General features: G+C 36.9%; 1 long non-coding RNA gene across 1 annotated transcript; it reads left to right on the top strand.

The window, feature by feature from the left end:
- Positions 1 to 1,463: 1,463 nt before the first annotated feature.
- On the top strand, positions 1,464 to 10,243 carry LOC145678679 (uncharacterized). Its single transcript, XR_014130424.1, has 2 exons — positions 1,464 to 1,538; positions 9,714 to 10,243. It is a non-coding gene; the product is annotated as an uncharacterized LOC145678679 (long non-coding RNA).
- The last annotated feature ends 13,148 nt before the right edge of the window (positions 10,244 to 23,391 follow it).

The following is a 23,391-nucleotide window of genomic DNA, read 5'->3' as shown; positions in this document are numbered from 1 at the left end:
GATTTTCATTGGTCCTTAAAAGAGACGATTGGATAGCAAGTGAGTTTCGTTTCACAGTGTAAAACTACGATAGACTTCTGAACTATGGAAGTTTAATACTCATACTCGAAGTCTACTGTAAGTACACCTATAAATATTGGTCACAATAGCGAAAAAAGATCAAAGATAAATTCTGTTCCTCTGTCACTGAATCCATATTTTACTGTTTTTGTTTTATGGAAAAGCAAATGATTACAGATTAAAACTTGGATTCTACAGCGACTATTCAAATTGATGTTTTTTTAATTCAAAAGATGACCAATGTGAGGATTGTTTTAACTTGAGGATGTGGAATTTGGTATAATAGCTCTTAATTAAAAGATAAGGGATACATAGTTTCATTGCCTCAAAAGGAAAAAAAGGGCATTTGTTACAATATTGGAATTTCCGATATATATATAATAAAGAAGACTATATATATAAGATCATATATATATAGTGATCTTTGTTACATGTAGAGTAGATGATTACATGTAATAACTGTATAACAATATGCCAATCCTTGTCATTTGAATAAATCTTGTTTAATATAAAATTATAAGTCAATCGACACATAAATATGTAAAGTGAAATAAAACTTGTTTCGCAATAACGTACCAGTTTGAGATTTACATACATATTGATTACTGTCTCTTGAATAAGTGATTCCCTGTATATTTCAGACACCTATGACATAATATACATCTAAGTACGCAAAACGTTGAGCTTAGTAGAATGAGCTATATTTCATAGATAGGCCGGGAGGGTCAATGGTTAAACATATAAACCCAACATCCTAAAATACATTTTAAATTATATATATTTTATTAACCCAACAGTCACCAAAAATCGCCTTTAGGTAGACAATTGCAATAGTATTTAAAAGAAGTAACGATTTTGAATATACTACAGCGATTTTAACATTTGATGCATTTTATGTTTTCCGCCTATTTCATGAGTGGTATAAGATCGTATGGGCTATTAATTAATTTAGTTAATTAATACTGTACTAGTACTTATACATAGAAACGACTTCCATTACTTACCAATAAGAATACAAAAACCAAAATACCAGTAATATCGAAAACCACATACTCTTGTCCCTGGTAAAAGTTTCAAAAATATTCAACTAATTACAGTGTTTGGGGTCAAGGTTTACCTACCCACAGACTTTGATCGCGGTAGAACTAGGTAAATTGTGTCCTCTCCCTTGTACGTGTAAAACCTTATATCTCCGGTCTTTGACATTTACCGAATCACGGAATTTCTCTCACAAACATACTAGAAAATATCATGAGATAAAACTCAGATACAAATATACGATTATACTATTTTTGCAAGATATTTTAAAGTGAGATTCATACTTTGTGACATATTCTTACATATATTTGATTTGATAATAATAATTCATAATTCTGGTTTTTAAAATTCTTTTCAGTTTTGGACCTGGGTCAAGAGTAATTTCCAAATATATTTGCACTATTTCTAAATACATGAATAAACCATCCGAACTGAAAGAGGTACGTATCAGTGAAAGGATACTATATATTTGTATTATCATATACAATATTGTATAACACAATGCAATTAACGTATACACAATGCAAATAGATTATATGATTGGTCGCTTGTTATTCAGGATATATAGAATGAACCCGTTAATTCGTGTTGGACTGTTAACTCTAATCGTTGGTTGATTTAGATTAGAGTTTCACTGTCCCTTTCAGCACCGAAGCTATATCAAGCATGGACCTAGATGTAAGATCCGAATCACATGAACCTCCACTGAAAATCAAAACCCATGTTTCTCACGCCAAAAGCACATCCGCTGGCCCAGGCACGTAGCCAAGCCTGACCCCCCCTTCGAGACCACAAATGAAAAAATTAAGGAAGGATAAAACAAAATGAAATGACAAAAAGAAGGATCAGCGTTAAAAATTAAAAATAAAACTACAGGAAGCTTTTGTTTACTTTTTCTTATGAGGAGATTTGTATTACTTGCAATATGGTGGTGAGGTAAGCGAGGTATTTTGGAAGAGTCAGGGAATTTTAAATTTCAAGAAAAGTTACGGAATTCTCAGAATTCATGCTATTAGTCAGGGAGATTTCAAGCTTTCGAAAACATAAGTGCCGTTGTGTAACAGCGTGGACATTTTTAATCATAACTTTTCGTCATCGCATCCTTGCAGTATCAAACATGTTATTTCAAGGACAATTTTCTGTTGCTCCTTTAACCTGTCATTTGGAACCGACAGTAGTTGACGGAATAATAAAAACAAAAAAAAAATATGTTGAAAGAAAGTTCTGTTAGCATTTGATTCAACAGAGAAAGGAACGCATATATTGTAAAACTAGTTGAATATACATATGCTTCGCACAGGGGCTGTATTTGGAAGTCAACGCCTGTGGGAGTATCACCATTGATCTCAGCGACCGCGAAAACTATGGATTTGATACTAATATCGGTCATTTTGGGATATTTTTTATATGCCTCGGTATCGACACCCCGCTGGCTTCCGGCCCATATACTTGCAAGTCATCGCTAATTGAAGTGTCACCATTGATTTCAGCGACCGCGAAAACTATGGATTTGACACTAATATTGGTCATTTTGGATCAGTTTTATATGTCTTGATATCTCACCCCCTTCCGGTGACTCCCGGCCCGGAGGCGAATAGCGTGAATTTGGAAGTTAATGCGACTGGGGTTTCACCATTGATTTCAGCGACCGCGAAAATATGAATTCGGCACTAATAGCTCAAGTGGTAGAGCGTTGGCTTCGCCTTTGGGAGGTCGTGGTTTCGAATCCCGCTGCCTAGCATTCTGACTGAGGTTTTCCAGGGTTTCCCTCAGTCCTACCAGGCAAATGCCGGGATAGCACCTACTAAACAGGCCCTGGCCGATACCTTCCCAAATCCTTTCCATTGTTAATGTTGTTGGATATCCAATGTAAAATGGCCTCTGAGCTGTATCTGGTGATTGTTAAATAAATAAATAAATATTGATCATTTTCTACTACTTTTACATGCCCCGGTAAACGCCCCCTGAGACCCCCCTGGTACGAATTTCGACAGAAACGTTTAACTCTGGTCTGGAGCCTGGACCAAGGTATTCGTGACTAAAATTTGGTAACTCTAGGTCAATTTGTCTAGTTCCCATGTCGGTTCCGGCAAACGCCCCCCTGAGACCCCACTGTTTCGAAATTTGAAAAAAACGCTTCGTCTTGATCTGGGGACTGGGCCAACCCCTGACCAAAATTTGGTAACTCCCGGTCCACTCGTCTGGTCCCCAGGCAGCACACAGACAGACAGACAGACAAACACACAAACAAACTCTTCATTTTATTTATATTAAAGGATAGTTTACAAGACAGTATTCAGTATGTACTTTTTATAATAATTGAGGTCATAACGAAAGGAAAATTGTTATATTTGAATAAACAGAAGAAGAACGTAAATATTGCAAAATCTTTTTCAATACTTTTTTTTTATTATTTTGCTCGAAATTTCTTCATAGTTTGTTATTAAAATACTTGCCAACATATCCTCATTTTATTGTCCTAACAAACCAATATATATTGATAGTAAAGTAGTTTAGATTGATCGAGCGCCTGGGCCTTCAGAATTTCATGTCCATCCCCCCCCCAGCCGTTACGAAATCCTGGCTAAACGAACCAATATATGTTCCAGTAAAATAGTTTAGAGTGATCGAGCACCTTTTGTGATGACCACAGTATTTCATGTCACGGACCCCCCCCCCCTTCACGAAATCCTGGCTACGTGTCTGGCTGGCCCTATAGTTAGGTATGAGGAAATTCTTTACTGTCTCCTTACTGGTCGTAGAATCTTGAAACTAGTAGTACATGACGTATCGAGTCCCATGTACGAAATGTAAGTGTAGTACTTAGAATTTGTACAACTTGAAGTGTAATATCGTTATTTTGAATCGGAATAACGACAAGAAACTTTTATTGGAAACATTAACTCTATTCTTTGACCTAAAAGCGACGTTAATCATAAAATGAAAAAGCTAAGTGCACGAACCAGATACATTTGTTTCGCCCTTCTACAGTTTAAGAATAAATTTTGTGAACACTTTGAAAAATTAAATAATCAAATACTTAAACGTGCTATTAAACTGGAAAGTTTAAACTTGTTCAAAGGACTAGCAGTGGACTATTCAAGTTTAAAATTAATTTCAATAGTATAGGCGAGTTTTTTATCCTTATTAACAATATTCAGACGGAAATCAGAAACTACTTATTCAAACATATCTTTCTAAAGTTTTCCCACTGTCCTTCAGATATAGCCGGAAGAGGACGTGAACAACTAGAAACAGTCACAGATACTTTTGCAGGTGGAAGGGAAAGCAGAATATCAATATAAGAGCAAAATCGCTAGTACAGTCACCTTGATGCACATAATACTTTAAAGCAATAATTATTTTCGCACATTGCATAACCTTAGTAATTATAGTAAACACGTTAGATATTGTATTGTGTTATGGATAAGCAAATCTACGTGTTACGTTAACATGTATTTCGTATAACTGGGCCCCTTTTCAAAGATACATGGGTGACCAATAATTCTCTTCCCCCTTTGGGCGGCCTTGTGCGCAGCGTCATCTAAATGACTACCAATATTACTCTAATGACAAAGGAAATAGTTTGTTTTAAATATTTGAACAAGAGTTCCTTATTTATTTGTTTTTACATACTCGAAATGTGGATGAAAATTTCTACTTTATATTATAAATAGTATTCGACTTTCGGGCTGAATGAAATATCCTCAGTCTTTCAAGGAAGATTAAAATATCTAAATTTGGAGCATGCTATATGGTATTTTAGTCTCAAGGCTCCAAGTATAATGCGAGCCGAATTAAAGATTCAGAATGAATTAACGGTTTCATCGACATTTATTTAATGGTCTTCCAGTAATGATAAGCGTTAGCAAAATTACATTCCGTAGGATAAAATATTGGTATTTTTAGACGTAGGTTACTGAATATATGATCCAGTTGTTTCACTGTATTGTGCACATCTTTGTCTTCAAAATACGAATCACCTTGAGACCGGGATTCGATTCCGGCGGGAGTTCATGTGATTCGGATCGCACGTTAAGATGTGGATCCACATCTCATATAGTCTCGCTCCTGAAAAGGGGCGCTAAACGGAAATTGAACCAAATAAAACGAATCACATTGGTACAACTCTATACTTTGGTCATTAAAACCAACTTTTAACGCAATTAGCATTATCAGGTTTCATTAACTGCATCCTGAACAATTCTCAGAGAATCGTTGCAGATCATTCCACACATTCTTCTTGATTTGCGTAAGTAGGATCTCACTTTGATCATTCATAGTGAATCCAACCAGTTTAATAATCGTTTAAGGCTGTTGTAGTAGATTTAGTTTTAATTAGAAGTGACAATTTCATGCACAAAATTTTAACGGTTATTCCTTTCAGTCACAAAGTTTCATTCGTCGAAACAGCAATCCTTACTGGCCAGTGTTAACTCATCTTACTCCCATAAGTTCAACTTTTCCACCTTACCGACTGTGCATCTTTGTAGACAATGAAGTGCTATATATCTGATTTGTATGCAATTGTATGAACAATTTCCCGAGGTTCTACTTCCACAGTATTTTTGAGAGGCTCGTTAGAATATGCTGATGGTTGGTACTAGCGGAACTAGCTTTTCAATGTTGTGTTCCGGCAACAAGCCACTACCTGCTTATTGTCCAATTTTGAGATTGTAAAGGAAAATCCTTCACAATTACGTGTTTTACATGATGTACTTTTACACGACTCTGTTCAAGTGACTAGGTATCCTAGCCAGTTCCCTGATCATATATGAAGTTCTTGACATCGATACCTTGGTTCGCTCAACAAACAATATTTAGTTTGTGGGTCTCTGATATATTTTAGCGAATGATACATTACCTGTTGATATACCACCTACGTGGAAGGGAAAATGTATGTATTTGCTTCAAAGGGAAATATGCCGATAAAATTAGGAAGAGATTTGTATGCTTAGGCCAAAGAGAAAAAAGTAATGAGAAATATTAGTTAAAAGCCTTTGATCATAGAGCATGAATCGTGTTGCTTCTGATCCAAGGATGTAACTTCCAGAGTTTGTTGTTTTTTCTCATTCAAAGCTAAAACATACATTTACTTTCTCATATATGTAATGCCACTAACTAGGGATGATTCCATATCGGGACCAAGTACTTGCATAAAACCTATATATCGTCTGAAAGCTCTTGCCATGACAAGTACGAAACCGTTTTCAAATCACGGGCAAACCCACATCACCCTAGAAGAGGCCAGTTTGTTGGTATTTGTGACCCTATGTATGACATATTCGACAGAAGTAAAAACAAATGTTCCGATCAATAACACGTAAGCATCTGAGCCCATTATGTTCCTTTTTGGCTCGTTGCTAGAACGTTACTCGGTCAAGGGTTTGGTAATATCACTTTGTACCCAGAATTACCCACTTGGTCAGTGTTGAACACGAATTGTAAATACAATGTGGCAAATGGTTTCTCTACCACTGAACGTATATCCATGTAACGCGGCATAAACATCATTCGTCACTAGAGAAAATATGCTGTAGACATATTGCTCTCTCAAGAACCATAGTTTGTCAGTGTTGCCAACCAATTGTAAAAACGAGAAGGTGTAAAACAAGTTCTGTACGAAGGGAAGTTTATACACCAAGCTTGTCAGAAACATCACACGACACTATAGCAAGAAGACGTTGAGTGTGACCATTTCTCAAGCATTCTAGGTTGTCAATATTGCCAACCTAATGTGAACATCACGATGTTGCAAGTGGCATGCTTGCAATTGAGCCAATATATAACAAAGGTGACATAAGCAACATTGGACAATGGAAAACCTAGCATGGGCCACAGTCTAATTATGTACGCTAACGCTGTGGACTTCATGAAAAAATCTTGAATGATCGCATTAGTTGGCAACTCTGCTAAACTATGGTGCTTTGGAGACGAGGACTCTCATACTATGTTTTCCATTGTCCAATGCTGCTTATGTCACATTTGTTTTATATTCGTTCCATGGCAAGCACGCCATTTGTAACATTGTAATGTTTACACTTCGTTGGCAACACTGATAACCTAGACTGGTTGGGAAATGATCACACTCAACGTCTTCTTGCTATAGTATCGTGTGATATTTCTGCCAAACTTGGTGTATAAACGTCTTAACGTACGGGACCTGTTTTACACCTTCTCATTTTTACAATTGGTTGACAACACTGACAAATTGTAGTCCTTTCCAGAGGAATATGTCCACAGTATTTTTTCTCTAGTGACGAATGATGTTTATGCCACGTTACATGGATGTACGTTCAGTGGTAGAGAAACCATTTGCCAAATTGTATTTACAATTTTTTGGCAACACTGACCAAATGGGTACGTCTGGGTGCAAAGTGATATTACCAAACCCTTGCCTGAGTAACGTTCTAGCAACGAGCCGAAAAGGAACATAATGGGCTCAGATGCTTACGTGTGATGGGTCGGAACATTCACTTTTATTCTGTTGAATATATAGCATATATAGGGTCACAAAAAGCAACAAACTGGCCTCTTCTAGGGTGATGTGGGTTTGCCCGTGATTTGAAAACGGTTTCGTACTTGTCATGGCAAGAGCTTTCAGACGATATATAGGTTTTATCCAGGTACTTGGTCCCGGTATGGAATCATCCCTAGTAAGTACATCGGTTACTACATCAAATGCAGTGAAATATTAATATTCTGTGAGCTAAGTATCGTTTGCTAGTGACCAAAGGTAGTTCAGAGTTGTATGGCCATCGAGTTAAGATGCTTCTCATCTTTCAGTATATTTATGTAGCTCGATTCAAGATCTTATTGTTGGTTCAGTCAGTTCTATATATTCCATTGTTACCAGACCTGCATCACTCCGATGACTGTATGCTGTATACAATTCTGTGTGCAAACCCGGTCGAATGTATTTGTCTGTTTATATTGTTAGCTTTGATGCCGATGACAAGAAATACTTATTGTGTCTGTCACTGAAAAAAGTGTTAAAAAAGCCACAAGAGTTTGATGTAGAGTATTGTAGTGTAGATATAGAAACTTGCTCCGAAATATATAAGGTAACCAAGAAAGTTCTATCGCTTTTTACCTATCACCTTCGAACATCGATATGTCAAGTAAGCGTTCAAAAATAGTCACCATCAGTATCGAAAACCTTCTGGTAACGTTCTGGAAGCCCATGGATTCCATTGCGTTCGAACTTGGTGGGCCTTGAAGCGAAGAAGGTACCAAGTGCATTTTGCACCTGTACTAGGGATTTGAATTGGCGTCCTCTAAGGTAATTATCCAAGGAATGGAACAGCAGATAATCGGGCGGTACAATGTCCGGAGAGTACAATGTCGGGCGGTACTACGGCGGATGCAATAGTTTCCCATCCAAGGCGTAGAATGCTGCCCCGAGTCATCCTAGTCGCGTGAGGCTTAGCGTTGTTCTCTAACAGAAGGACCCCTTTGCGATTCAGAAGTGATGGCTCCACTGCTGATAGTATGCAGTGGTATTGATGCTCTGACCAGCTGATAGCATTTTCCGATGCACGGTACATCGAGCAGTCCAGCAGAGACTTCGGAGGATCTTCTTTTGATGCAGTACTGGTTTCCGCTGTATTGGGTCCATTTTATGGGATGCTAACCAATGATGACGGCGCCGTGGAGCTTCGTACCGGACCCACTTCTCATCACATGTCGACACCTTATCCAGAAGTGGCCCCTTCTTTAGACGAGACACCAAAGAAACACAGATGTCTGCTCGCGTTAACTTCGGGCCCGGACTCAAATCATGTAGGACTCATCGGCCCAACTTGTAGTGGTTTCCAAGTTGATATGGTCCTGCCAAATGGTTTCTCCACTCACACTGAATTGTAGTCCCAGTTCTTCACATGTCTGGCCACTGTTCGCCTCAGTTGCTGCCTGAAGATCTTTATTTTGTACATGTGTTGGTCTTCCGGCAGGTGATGCGCCTTCGATGCGTCGTTTGTCACCGTCCTTAAACTTGTAGCCCACCGCTGCACTGTCCGCGTAATCACGACACCCTGACAAAAGGCCTAACGTATCTTTCGCCCCACTACATCGACATTTGACACCAGCTTGAACTCGTACAGTATACACGCCCTTATAACGCTCTGTGGAGGTCCCATGTTCACTCTGTCCTTACGCAAGTTCACAGTTTAACTGAGCTGTCACAATCAGGTAGTATGTTGGACATACCCACACCAACAACTGACCTTCGTCTTATCTCCATTCGCATACAGCTCAGAGTGTGAGGGTCAATGGATCACAGGGCTCCACAAAAAGAGACAGAACTGTCCTGGTTACCTTTATAATAAGAAAACAGTGCGTTTGATATGTTAATATACAGAAGAGTGGGGAACATTATTCCAGGTAAATAGGAAATAAAAAAACTAAATCTGGAAAAAGTTTAATAAAAGAATTGTTATTGGAGATTAATACTGTAAACCAAATTGAATAGATGTTTCACAACAAAAAGAAGGAATAATAAAATAACGTAAGTGCAAAAGAATATTTCTTAGTGAGGAAATGTAGAGTATCCGTAATTTTGCGTTTACTACATGACAGATTACTAATTTATTTATTTATTTAAATTTATTTATTAGTTGAGAAGACTACTGAACGAGAACAAGGATGCTTTCGAGCAGAGTTCAATGGCTGCGAAACAGAGTATTGCGAGGGTAAAATTCCACATACAATGGATGAAGAAACGATTCCCTGAAGTGAAGAAATTCCTTACGGACTGGAAAACAAATAACAAACGTAACTGACAACATTGAAACACAATTAAACCGATAACAAATAGTCTACAACCAACAATACAAGTAATTAGAATGGCAATACTACGTCTGTTACTAACCATAGTAAAAATCAAGATAGTAATTCTATTATCCTGAAGAAAAGCACAATGTTAATATCGAATTTGGTAACATTACCCCAGTGAAATCGAGTGGAGAAACTAAGAACAGATCTATTTCTAATCCCACTTCTAATCAAAATGGTAATAATAGCCATAATCGTTACCATAACAACAATCAATTAGACAATAGTAGACCTTACCATAAGAATACTTAGGATTAGAAACGTAAAACTACACCTAATTGTAACCAAACTACTGATGTGCAAAATAATAATAATCCTGCTAATACTAAACAAAAAGTAAGGAATAATGCTGAATTATAATATTTGTTGGTGTTGTTAAAATGAGGATATTTTCTCCTATATTGTACAATTTAAAAGAAATATACAGACTTTCAATACGACATTTGATAGTTTTGCTTTTAATGTTATATGTTTCCTGATCAAATAAATCTACATTAGTTAAGAAAAATGAAATTTGAAATTAATCCTGACTTACTTACAAAAATGTGTAAAATGTGTACGATATATTTTTTTCAATTATTTAAATATAGCCTATTCTATCTCTTCTTCTTCTTTAGCCTTAAAGGATTATAGTCAGAAGTTAAACTCACTTCTTTATCCCTCAAACTACTAACGGCGTGGGGGGAGTTTACTGTGTGCCCACTATAGTATTTTATTGTAATCCTCTAATCGTTCTTTTAAATTGTAAGAACATATGTTAGTGCTCAACATGTTTAGGTAAAACGAATGCCTTTCGGTGGTTTAAATTAAACGTTAGTGTCTTATAGAATTTACTATTTTAAGTTGGTAGGCACAAAGTACCCCCCTTCGTTGGTAGGAAATGTGATTGACATTTACTAGTGCCATTCCTAGATGGCAGGATAATAAATGGCTGTATGCTGCCTTTTCTGAATTCGGTTAGTCTCATCCCGTGTACAAGGGTCGTTCAAGGATGACCGGGACTTTTATTTCTTCAGGGGGAACAGCACAAGAAGCACCAAACTAGGTCAGCTTTTCAAAGTATTCTCCTCCGCGTCAAGGCACCGTTGCTATCGTTGTAGCAGCTCCCTGATTCCTTTGACGTAGAAAAAACATGGTTGTTCCCGTAACCACTGGAGGACATCGTTCCGCAGTGCTTCATCTGTCGTGAATTGTTCCCTCCCATATGGTCTTTAAGGAGTGCAAACAAATGATAATCACTGGTGGCTAAATCTGGATTGTAGGGGGATGGGACAGAACTTCCATGCGCATTTCGGCTAGAGTTGTTGTTGTCGTCACATTGGCCGTGTGAGAGCGGGCATTGCCATGAAGAAGAATGATATTTCTAGACAACATCCCACGTCTTTTCTTGCGAATGGAATTTCGTCCAGTAACACTCAGCAAAGTGGGGTAATACTGGGTATTAATTGTGCTTCCTTTGTCCAGAAAATCCACATGGATAACACCCTTAATATCCCAGAAGACACTTGCCATGATCGTTCCAGTCAAAAGGTGCGTTTAGCTTTTCTTGGGTGGCGGGGAACCTTTATGCCGCCACTCCATGCTGCTTCCTTTGGCCTATGCAGTTGAAATATGCAATCATGTTTCATAACACGTGATGATGGATTGGAACAATTCATCACCTTCGGCTCGAAACCGATTCAGAAGTTGTTCATAGACCGTCATGCGTGTCTACTTTTGATCAAATGTCAGCTGGCGGGGAACCCACCTTGCACAGATTTTGTAGAAGCGTAAATAGTGGTGAATGATTGTCTCAACACTTCCGACACTGATGTTCACCTCGGCAGCAATATCCCTCACTTTTCCTCGCCAGTTCTCAAGAATCATTTACTCAATACATGCGATATTCACTGGTGTGACTGCAGTCGGGCGAATGTGTCCATACACTTCATTTATCACCAGCTCCGGTCCTTCGCAAAACTGTTCACACCATTTGTACACTCTTGTCCGTGACATCGTTTGTTCACCATACTGTGCTTGCAATCTTCTGAAAATCTCAGCTGGTTTAACTTTTTCCTTCACAAGAAATTGATTAGACACTACTGCTACATAGCCACAGACACACTGCTTGCCGCCATGTTTGCTGCAGCTGCTGCGCATGCGCCAAATACATCATGCCGGGCGCTAGTTACTCGAGAAAGAATGCATTACGTCATCCGCAAGTTTCATCATGATCAGGCTATTCATCAATTATTTACATACGAAAATCCCGGTCAACATTGAACGATCCTTTTATTATTCATTTTGAGAGTTTCATGTTAGTGTGTCTCATAAATTTGCTATTTTAAGTAGGTTGTAAAAAGAGCCCCCTCCTCGTTAGTAGTAGATATGACTGACATTTGGAAGTGTCATTCCTAGATGGCAGCATAATAACTAGTTTTAGTTTTATCTTGTTTACTGTTCACTTCAATCTCTGTAGAGTTTTGTGAGGGTTTCTACTTTGTTTCTTTTCCGAGAAATGTTTAATCTTAACATTTGGACCAAAAATGAACCCCCCTTGATAGTCCGAGTTACAAACAATGCCTAGGTAGTGCGAGTGTTATTCATTCCGAGGATAGTCATTAACACGAAACGATTAACGCACTAAAGGGTTTTAGTACTAACCATACTACAGACAAAAATGTTACCACTAAGAATAGAAAAGTCTTAAGGACAACTAATACGTAAAAATAGAACCTATTATGCTGTCATTTACTAATGGCTGATTGTCACTAGATTTTATGGTTTAATATTATATCATAAAGTTCTATCAAAACTGCAACAAAGGAAATTTCAAATGAAAGTGCGATTCTCCAAATTAATGTTCATTTACCGGGGATGTATTTGAATTTGAACACACAAAGTGGGGTTGATGTATATATTTCCTGAAAGCTTGGGTCAAGGTAGATCAAAACCGGTTACCAAACTTGGGGAGGTCTCATGCATTCTGTTTCGAGGCAGCACTTTACTCAGTTTTATTAAAATCTTAAGCGTGTGTGTAAAGTCCGTTGAAACTCCGAAAACGATGAGGCAGATATGAAAACAGACCCTCCAGGATAAATTTTCCAGGTTAATATAAGTAAATTTTCCAGGGTCCTTCGCAGGGTCCCATACGGGGTCCAGCTCAAAATGTTGAAATGGGGAAGGGGTTCAAGTTGAGTATGGTATGAAAGCTGATGTTAAGTGAAATATGATGAAACAAGTCTCGAGTCCTGCGTCCTCACAAGCGTCATTGAAAAAGCTATGCCCACTCCTATTAATCTGAAGCGGTGAGACATGTGTAAAAGGAAAACTAAAAACTAAAATGTTTCAACACGCTCGTGTTGACATTTTGACCCACCGCCATTTTGCACATGCTTATCAACAAGATTCGAGACTTGTTTCATCATCTTTCACCTAACATCAGCTTTCATGTCATACTCAACTTGAACGCCTTTCCCATTTCAACATTTTGCGTTGGACCCCGTCTGGGACCTTGGAACATTTACTTTTTACTTTGAATCATTATACTTTTGAAATAATGACATATCCTTGTTTTTGATTTTACACCTATCCCACCATTTCAGATTCATACCAGCGGCCATAGACTTTGCAATGAAGATTGTGTTGATATTTTGACCCACAGCTATTTTGCACAGACTTATCGTAGAGAGTCAAAACTTGATTAATCTTTTTTAATTTAACACCAACTTTCATACAATATGCAAGTTGACCCTCCCTTTCCATTTAAAAGTTTTGAGTCGGCCTCCTTCTGGGACCCTGGGACAATTTAGTTCAGTTTGATATGTTGTACTTTTCAAGATGATGAAAGACATGTTTTTTCTGTTTTCATATATAGCTCACCGTTTCCTTTATTTCTGGGTTGCAACGGACTTTATAGACACGAGGTTTTGGTCTTACCTTGACGCAAGCTTTTAGGAAATATATACATCACCGGACTTTGTGGGTTGAGGTTCAAAGACATTCCTAGTTAGTGAAGAATACTTCTTTCTCAATAAATGTTAATATGGAATTTTAAAAAATCTCAGATATTTAAGAAATAACAACTTTCCTTTATGCTAGATGACATTAATGCTGAAACGAAATGATGGAATCGCTTGATAAGACTAAAATTCCAGTTACTCCATATATATCTACACACACACAATATATATATATATATATATATATATATATATATATATTGTTATATGATGTTTTGTTTGTTCTGAGATTGGCGTAGCAATTGTGTACACTTTCTTTTGTGAAATCGTATTTGAGATCACTTCTTCAATCTCACCCAGTATTACAAAGTTGGTTTGGAGTCCAACTCCCTTTTAGCCTCGGTCTCGAAAACGTCATTGGCTTACTGGTTCGAAGATGATGAGAAAGTGCACTAACAGTGGTAGAGCTTGGTACTGGAAATCGAAACCCAGGTAACATATGAAGACTGTGAGCCGAATCTAGACAGGTGGGATTAGCGTGTCTAAATTAAAGAGACCATTCCACTTTACGTTTTATTTAAAAAAAAATAAAAATAAGAATACAGATGAATTTAACAAAATCAGTTACTTGGAATTACAACTTGAAAGTTTTACTACACCACTTAATTGGGAGCACAACCCCTATAATACTCAATGGGTGCTAGAAGGTTTTTATGCTAAGCCGCGATTTATTGAAAGTAGTGAATTTGATAGCCCGCACTTGCAACTTGCATTGGCCCGTAAGGAAAAATGATAATTCTTGAAAAGGGAATTTGGTCTCATATTGAATCTAAAAACTTTTTCACTAACAAATCTCAAAGTGCTCATCCCGAGTTGAGGGGGGGGGGAACTTAGAAAAAATAATCACATACCTGATTTTCTGAAGAGCGTCCCGAACAAGAGCGAAGTACACTGGAGGTCGGTCTACTACAGAATCAACCGGAGCGGCGAACAGGCCTCGTTTATAAAGGCGTTTCGTCCCACGCATTTCTGCCAGTTCTGACGTAGCTCGAAGGCGACGTCACGAGCCTCATCGAGCTTGGGAGAGACTTCTTCACGCGCATGCTCAATAGTGGTTAAGACTTCTAGTTTTTTCTATGATTTTTCTCTATCACGCCGGGATTGAAATTCCTATTTTACATTTATTTTTACAGTTTTTATTTTACACCTAGCTCTAACTACATAATAGATTTCATGTATTTATTGCTTTCGTGGTATTCCCTAAATATTGCATCTAGGACCCGGCACTGTGATCTGAGTAAATCAGAGCCAGGGTCATACCACTAATACATGCGTGTGGGTTGGTGTCAATGAGGCATCAGGTCGCTAATTCAATCTGGACCTCAACTGACTCCGTTCTCCCTATCTCTCTTTTCCTTACTGCACACACAATTTGAAAAGCGCGGGCGTCTCGCCCCATAATTTGAGTCCGGCTTAGGACTTCGAGGCACAACTGTGTAACAGTTATCCGCCGACCTCGGTAAAAACAAATAAACAAAAAAAAATGTCGAAAGTTATCTTTCTGGCATTTATATTCAATTACAGATACGGTTGTCCAAGGCAAGTTGCTGAGAGTTAAAGGGTTGCTGAGAGTTAATATAGAACTGGCCTTACGTCAGGCGCTAGGAAACTAAAAACAAAACTTTCTTGAGGGATTTGGAGGTTATGCCCGACTAAACTGCAAGAGAGCGTGATTGTAAGATTTCATGTGTCTAAATAACTATAGTACGTTTAAATGTTACTCAATTCCATTAACAAAATAGTAGATTAAAATATGTAAGATGAAACCTTACAATCTTGGAATCCTTCTAGCTTATAATTATCAAAAGGTTTCGTGTGAACTCACAATAGTATATATATATTTTTTTAAACCAATTCCTAACCATATTATTAAGCATGACTTTGAACCGACTATGAGTACAACTTCTAATATTATAAAGAAAATTAAGATTTTGTGAGTCCACTGATTAATTACAATTGTATTTACTGTACTGAGTACAATTATAGTTATACGTGTTAAATGTGGTAGTCTCAGGCTACTAATTTTATTCAACTATAAATGAAAGAAATTTTAACATTAAATACACTCAAACAAAGTAGCGTGAAGCGCTTGAACGTTTGATTGAGATGGACGATAAAATTACAAGAGTAGTTTTTATTAGTTATAGTATAAACCAAATGGGAAAAACATGCAATGATCTAGACTAGTACACTCGATTGTGTTACCTTAATTTTTTTTTAAATTATTGTGGGGTTGTGCCTTACAGTTTGTGAACAAAATTTCTTATGTTGTTTCAATATACCAGTTATACTTCATAAATCATAGGCTATACTCTACTTTCCAAAATCAAGTGAATATTTTATGACCTGTAAGGAAAATCTAACTTTGAAAGTATTTGAGTACTCCATTACATATCTGGTACTATATTTATTTGTAACATAGAAGCGATTGCATACTAATTGATTAAATCACGTATGTAAAAGAACTTGAATAATTAACAACTAGCGATGAAAACAGTTGCTTAATGCTTAATAAATGTTGTAAGTGCGTCTATACGCATTTTATATTAAAAACTCATTCTATATAACTCATTCTAATGTTATCGAAGAATGAATCTCACATTATTAGCTATTGCTCTCTACATTGGTGGCAATAAATGTAATATATTACAAACTTACTGTATAGCTACTGTATAGCTGATTGCTATTGCGACCTCGATTTAGTTTCTCTCATCCTGTGTGGTATGCATTACGCTACACACATTGATATTTACGTATACTGACAATATACAGACATGGTGCATGTTAGCGCACCTAGGGATTTATATACCATTACTTTAGATTTCTTTTTCTGTTAGCAAAGGGGGAGTCTGTATGTTAGTGTGTTAGCTTATGCCCTAATGGCCTATGGTAATAACAGATACAAAGTCTAATAGTCAGGGATGCAGTTACATTTGCTATACCAGAGTCCATGTTTTTACAGGGGACTACATAATGTTTCTTTATAATAAGGGGGGAATGTTAGGGGGGGTTTATAGGTTAGTATTGTTAGTATTCCTATTCTTATTATTATTAATAATAGTATTAGCATCTTTTAAGTTTTTTTTTAAATATGCACACCCAAATCGAGAGGGATTTCTTGCGGTTACAATGGAAATGTTACGAAGTAAAATTACATCATGTTTCATCATGTTAGTGAATCTTGTTGATTTATAGGATAGATTTTAAACGCAAAAGTTAACCACAACATAAGCTACGGTTGATATGTTTTTTTGAAACACACCGGAAGTATGTCCCGTTCTTTCTTTTTAAGTCTACTAGCCTTGACTGATAACAGGCCTCGATTTCCGTTGTGGTGAACTTTTCTGTTTTTTAATTCTTAAATACATAGTGTAAGTGATTTAGTTATGCGGAGAACAATTCTATATGATGACGTCACGGTAACCTGTTGTTGAGCAACAGTTAAATACAATGTGCAATGGATAATTTAATAAATTACTTCCTTGTCTTTTTTCGCTTCGGTGTTTGCCAAAAGATAGCTATACAGAGGGTTCCAAAACTTACGGTCTTTAACATGGTGGAATGAATATGTGTAAACTCGATTACCATATTCACATATAGACTTCTTTAACTGTCTAAAAACAACCTTGTGCTTTTACTTGTCCAAACAATAGAAATTGAATTTTTACATTTAGACAATAACTTTCCATGGTTTTTGGTCCGTTAGATCGTGGATATTACAATGGAGTTGAGTTGTTTCATATATTGAGAAAGTTTTAAAGTCTCTTGACGTTGCTTACAATCTTCTTATGATTTTTCACAACGTTGATTTGAAAGGAGTTTTTTTTTTATTCTTATCACTTGTCCAATTTTTTTTTTGTGTTTGTACTGATACGAGAAGAGCTTTTCACCTGTAATCAATGAACTGAGGTAAGTCAATGGGAGTCTGTCCGTAGATAAAAGCGATTTTCTTGTCACAGTAGAAGTTTATAATTCTCAAGGCACAGAGAAAGTTCTGTATCCGGATGGAAGTTTTATATTTTAGATCACTGTTGTCCACTAATAAACAGTGATGGATTGAACATTTATAATAATCAATTTCCATATCGTCCCTCTGGATCAGCCCTGGATGGGGCCGACGGGCTGCAATCTGGATCCTTGGGTACCTCCAGATACCAGGGGGGGGGGCTTACTCTAGACATCACACTGGGTAGGCAATGGATATAGATCTGCAATCAAAGAGGCTATTAGACTACATAATCATTAATGCGTTACATAATAACCTTTGGCTTATGCGAAGTACTTGTTTATATAGGAAGTCCACCGAATCCCTTTTGTAATTGTTCATTATATATATTTTTCAACGGGGCTGACCACACATCAAATCTAAGAAAGATATAGTAATCAATGGAACCTGCAGGGGTTACCCAAAAATGAGGCTATTCGAAAATGAGAGTCGAATACAGAATGTTTTTCCTCCAGATGTCCTGAATGTTCTGACCACACATCGTCAGAATCTAGGTATAGAAACCTGTTTAAATATTGTCTTTGATTGTAGTAATATCACAAGAATCAATTTTTTGTACCATTGAACAACTAAACCAGAAGCCTAGAATTAAGTGTATGTGCGCTGACCACACATTATTGTTAGGATGCCTCTTGTGTTCAAGCCGTGACTGTGGATGAAGATCAAAACAACGTCACGGTAAGATAAGTTTTTCTTAAATTGATTGATGTACCTAACTCGGCTTGTTTCTTTGTGAGTGGGATGATAATGATGGAGGAAACTGAATTATTAAATATTCTTTACATTTACTGTAATGATTAATGGGTGATGAATCATATGGTGAGTAAATCCAAGGTACTTTACAAGAGGGGCAATACCTGGTTTGTTATGAAAACGTCAGGGCGTAATGGCCATATTGACATACATTGGCCGTATATTTTGTTTTCAGATGTAGTCATGTTGAGGACTAGAGTGTTAAAAGGAAGTTTGAATTTGGCCAGCGTGGCGGAAATGAGTTAATTATACAGCTTGGTATAACGATATGTGGCTTGTAAATTATCAGCTCAGCTGACGAATGTTCAGAGAGAGAGGGGTAAAAGGGGGTTTTGCGTTGCAACTGAATTCATCTAGTATACTGTTACAGACGCCGGCTTCCGACCATGGACTTCTTAACATTGTCAGATAAGTATTTTTGCATTGTTTTCCTAATTTAGAGAATAAGAAGTGGTCAGTCGTTTGGATTTTCATGCAAGAGTACAAGAAGTCTATTGTATACAATCTTTTATACCTTGAAATGTTAATATTATCTACCCCCTTTTTTTTAAAAGTAAACTTTAACAAAGATTGTGAAATTTGAATTTAGGTTACTTTGTAAACCACAGAACTAGTAAACAGAGTTGAGATTCAACAAGATTTAATTAAATCTAATTATACTTTTGCAAATACGCCAGTTAACATAATTAGTTCCAAAGTATCTTCAAAATTTATATCAATTAAGTTTAACTAAAAAATTTAACACAAACTCAAGCAAACAAGTATAAATTTTTATAATTGTTTCATAATTGAAATTCATGGCTAGTTATACACTTTATTGAGAATTTTCAATTATATCAATCAGACTGATATGAATTTGAATCGTGTATTATTTCCTGATTGGTAGTCATTTCTATTTTACACCTTATTATACCTTGTGTACCCATAGTGTTCAAGATAAGACGTATCTCACAATAGGGCAATCCAGCACTTGAGAAATTCTCAGTTAACGTGCATTTTTTTTTACAAATAGTGTCTCACTAACTCCATGGCAATATGTTATCTCAATTGTTGTAAATTTCTTCAATTAATATTGTAGGGTTTTGAACTCTATAAAGATAATCAATACAAACGAGACCCTCAGAGGAGACAGTCTTATCTTGCGCACAATGTGATTTGTTCATTATATTGGCAACCCTTTGTAGGTAACTTAGTAAGAATAACAAAGAACAATGTCAAATTCCCTTTTTTTTTTAAATAAACTGATATTCAAGTGATTAAAAACTTATAACTTTTAACAGAAGTATAAAAAGGAAAACGAATACTCAGTTATTTCCAAGGCGTAGGTCCTTTCACTGCTTTTACCTGGGCAGGTTCTGCTACTTAGGCTTCTGAAAGGAAGAACCTGAAACGAAAAATGCTCACACACACACATAGCATTATAGGTTGGACGCGGGGACCTGAAGTTGAATGTAGTGTTTCGAATACTTTCTAGCCGAAAATTAACGAACTTGGTAGTTAAGGCGTGACTGGATTTAACTAATAGTTAGATTTATCTAATTTCTAACTATTAAGTATGAAGCTAATTATTGCACTGTGCTAATTATTAAGTATAATAACCAACGAGTTTAAATAAGATCTTAACTTTGTGGTTCATATTTTTCAGCTTGTTGGAGTATACGTATCATCTGTTGCCCGGAGAACGCAAAAGAAGGAGAAGGGAAGACTTACGTCTCCAGAGACAATAAGGGGAGGTTTCTTGTTACAGGGTAAGTACTATCTCTTTGAATTGTTAGTGTGTTATTTTTGAAGCATGCATTTCAATTTCTTCACGTCAAGCTACCAATTGGTTTTACTAGTGAGTGTTAACGTAGTTGAGCGCTAACTCGAGTGCAACGAAATCACAGTTCATATTCTGGGAGTATCCCATACCGATTTTTATTACTACTGAATTAACTGAGAAAAAAAATCATAATGAAAGAGAGTGATCTAAGTTCCAATGTAACAGTGATTATACGAAGTGCGGTTTGCATTGCCTGTGATTTTAGTAAGTGATTCCCTAAGGAAAAACAAACGTGGATAAGTGGTTGTCACTCATACAAAAAGTGCGTGAGTCGGGACTCGATCTCCGACTTATCTGTTTCCTTTCAACGTTAGATACAATTGCGTAACTGCCAATAACCTCCGGTAATTGAGACCATGTTTACAACGATATTAATTTTTGACTAGAATATTTCGGGTCTCGAACTCAGGACCTCTAGTGTAGATAGTGATGATATGTGGTAAACTAAGTGTCTATTAAAAGTATTTGATTCTAACCTACTTTCACATAACCAATTCAAATACAAACTTGCGCTCGTGAGGAGCGGTAATTAAGATATAGGGATAAAAGAAATGATCCATCGGGGGATCGAACCAGAGGTCGTTAAAGATCAATTGCTTATCTGATACTATGGTGTATCCCAATCGTGATGATTTATGGGGCAACATTATTATTATTATTCATTTCGTTGTGATGTCATTTCCCTATCTTTTTTCTTTATTTATCTATTTTCCCGTTATAAATGTTGGTGTGTATAGAAGCTACACGCAACAACATCCTGAAACCTTGGTAGCAGCTGGATTCACTTCCGTCACCCGATAAGAGGTGCTTTGCTTTTAGTTTTAATGCAGAATGAAAGACGAGTGTTGAGGAAGTATCCGTGAACATTTTAAGAAGTTGCATCAAACAAAATGCTGTTCAATTAACCTTTGATGGTTAAAGACTACTACATTTGTTTGTGTATTTTTACATGCGTGTGGGAGTTAGTTACGGGTTCGAGCCCATTACCCAATGATGGGAGGACAGAAAAAAAATGGAGGGGGCTCGATCTACCCCCCAATATTCTTACAAAATACATATGGTAGCCTTAACACTAACCTAAGTTTATCTTGCCACAATGAAATAATGATACGATATGATACTATCTAGTATTTTGATAAACATCATTAACGTTATTATAATTATTCTAGAATGAGCATCACTGTTAATACTTGATCATAATTTAACCTGAACTGAACATAACTTAAAGGTAATGTAATCTTACTGACTAAATGTAGCAAAGTATAGTACACAAGTAGCTATTTACATTCTTTTAACAAAATGAATAGCCGATACATATATAATTGTATATGCATTATGTACAATAGGCGCAGTATGCTAGTACATTGCCGTAGTTTGCCAATAGATTGGCCATCGCTAAGAGATTGGACATTACAGCAGCATAAGGTCACTTTTGTTCACCCAGAAGGGGTTGCAGAAAAATTTTCACATAATATATATGGATATGGAGTCCACAGCAGCAGCAGAGAACATGTCAAAGGCTAAGGCGTATTTCTCCTTATTTCGTTTTCTATTTTATTTTTTTTTTAAATTTTACCAATATGCGTCCCGCCCGAACTACGCGAAAAAAAAAATAAAATAAAAATAGTAATTTCTCAAGGAAAAACAAATGGGGAAGGCATTGTGTGGAGTAATCTATGTAAATATCTGGTGGGGGGAATCCAGCTTCCCTTTTCTCTCTTTTCTTTTAACAGGTAGATAACCAGGGTCACAAGAAAGCGACCTGTAAGCACGCGTGTTTCATAAGTAGGCATAAGTTTGTAGCGGAACAACCCAGAACAGGCAATATTAACTTTGCTTTATTTTCTAGGTTAATGCTTTCCTAGACACGAAGAGGGAGAGCGGCGGGTTTCTCGAAAGAGAGAAATGGAATAATCAGGCGGCGGAAACGGATGGAATCCTATATTGTGCATGAGGAGCTTGCAGCTGCAATGACGTATATATAACGTCGGAGTTGAGTATACCATTCAGATACAATTGTGCATATAATTGTTTGTGATCACTGACAACATTTTTTCTTTTCAGCTACGTCGACACCTGTTTTTCTTCTAGGTTTTCTGTGTTTGACAGCATATTGGGAGTCTTATAGGAGAAGAAGAAGGGTAACTCATTCGTTGCCGGCAACATTCACACAAAGAAAAAAAAACTAATATTCGCCCCAATATGTTGACAAAACATCCTTTTAGGTATCAATAGGTATCAACTCGACATAACCATTCTTGTGACGCGTCTAACTTTTTTCGTGGTATGGTAGTTATGGTAGGGCCCTGATTCTAAAAAAAACGACTTATTTGCTCCTCAGATCACTTTTTAGCGCCGCCCACTAATGCCTTTTACAGCATCGAGGGGAGAAGAGAATGGATTCCAGGAAATAACATTTTGTTTCGTTTCTGATTGATAAAGAGTATATTATAACTTTTTGTTTGTTTTCAATTTCACAATGTATTCTTTTCAGGCTCTATCTATAGCCCTGTATGCACATGTACCGGTATGCCAGAGGTCAGGTGTGACTACATGTACTCCACTTTCTAGGGGTCTATACAATATATGAGACATTCGACACACTCACTAATTAATATACGCCAAGTTTTCCCTCTTTTTTTTTAAATCCGTCTCAATTGAGGCGACCAGGTCTCATGAGCGACCTATATGTTACGCTTAACATTCATCGTCCTCACTATCGCTAGTATCTTCCGGCTCGCGTGAGTTGTCTCGGGGGAAATACTTCTTTAACCTTTCAATAGTTACAATCTGAGTGTGGTTAGGGTTTGCTACAAGTTCAATTTTACAAGCATTTGTGGGAGAAATACTCCTTAAGTAATACGGACCCATAAACTTGG

The sequence above is a fragment of the Thermobia domestica genome, chromosome 2 (assembly GCF_964235325.1).
Source record: "Thermobia domestica chromosome 2, izTheDome1.hap1.1, whole genome shotgun sequence".
In the NCBI taxonomy this organism is placed as follows: Eukaryota; Metazoa; Arthropoda; class Insecta; order Zygentoma; family Lepismatidae; genus Thermobia; species Thermobia domestica.
Note: the sequence above shows the minus strand (reverse complement) of the source record. Positions and strands in the feature narration are given on the sequence as shown.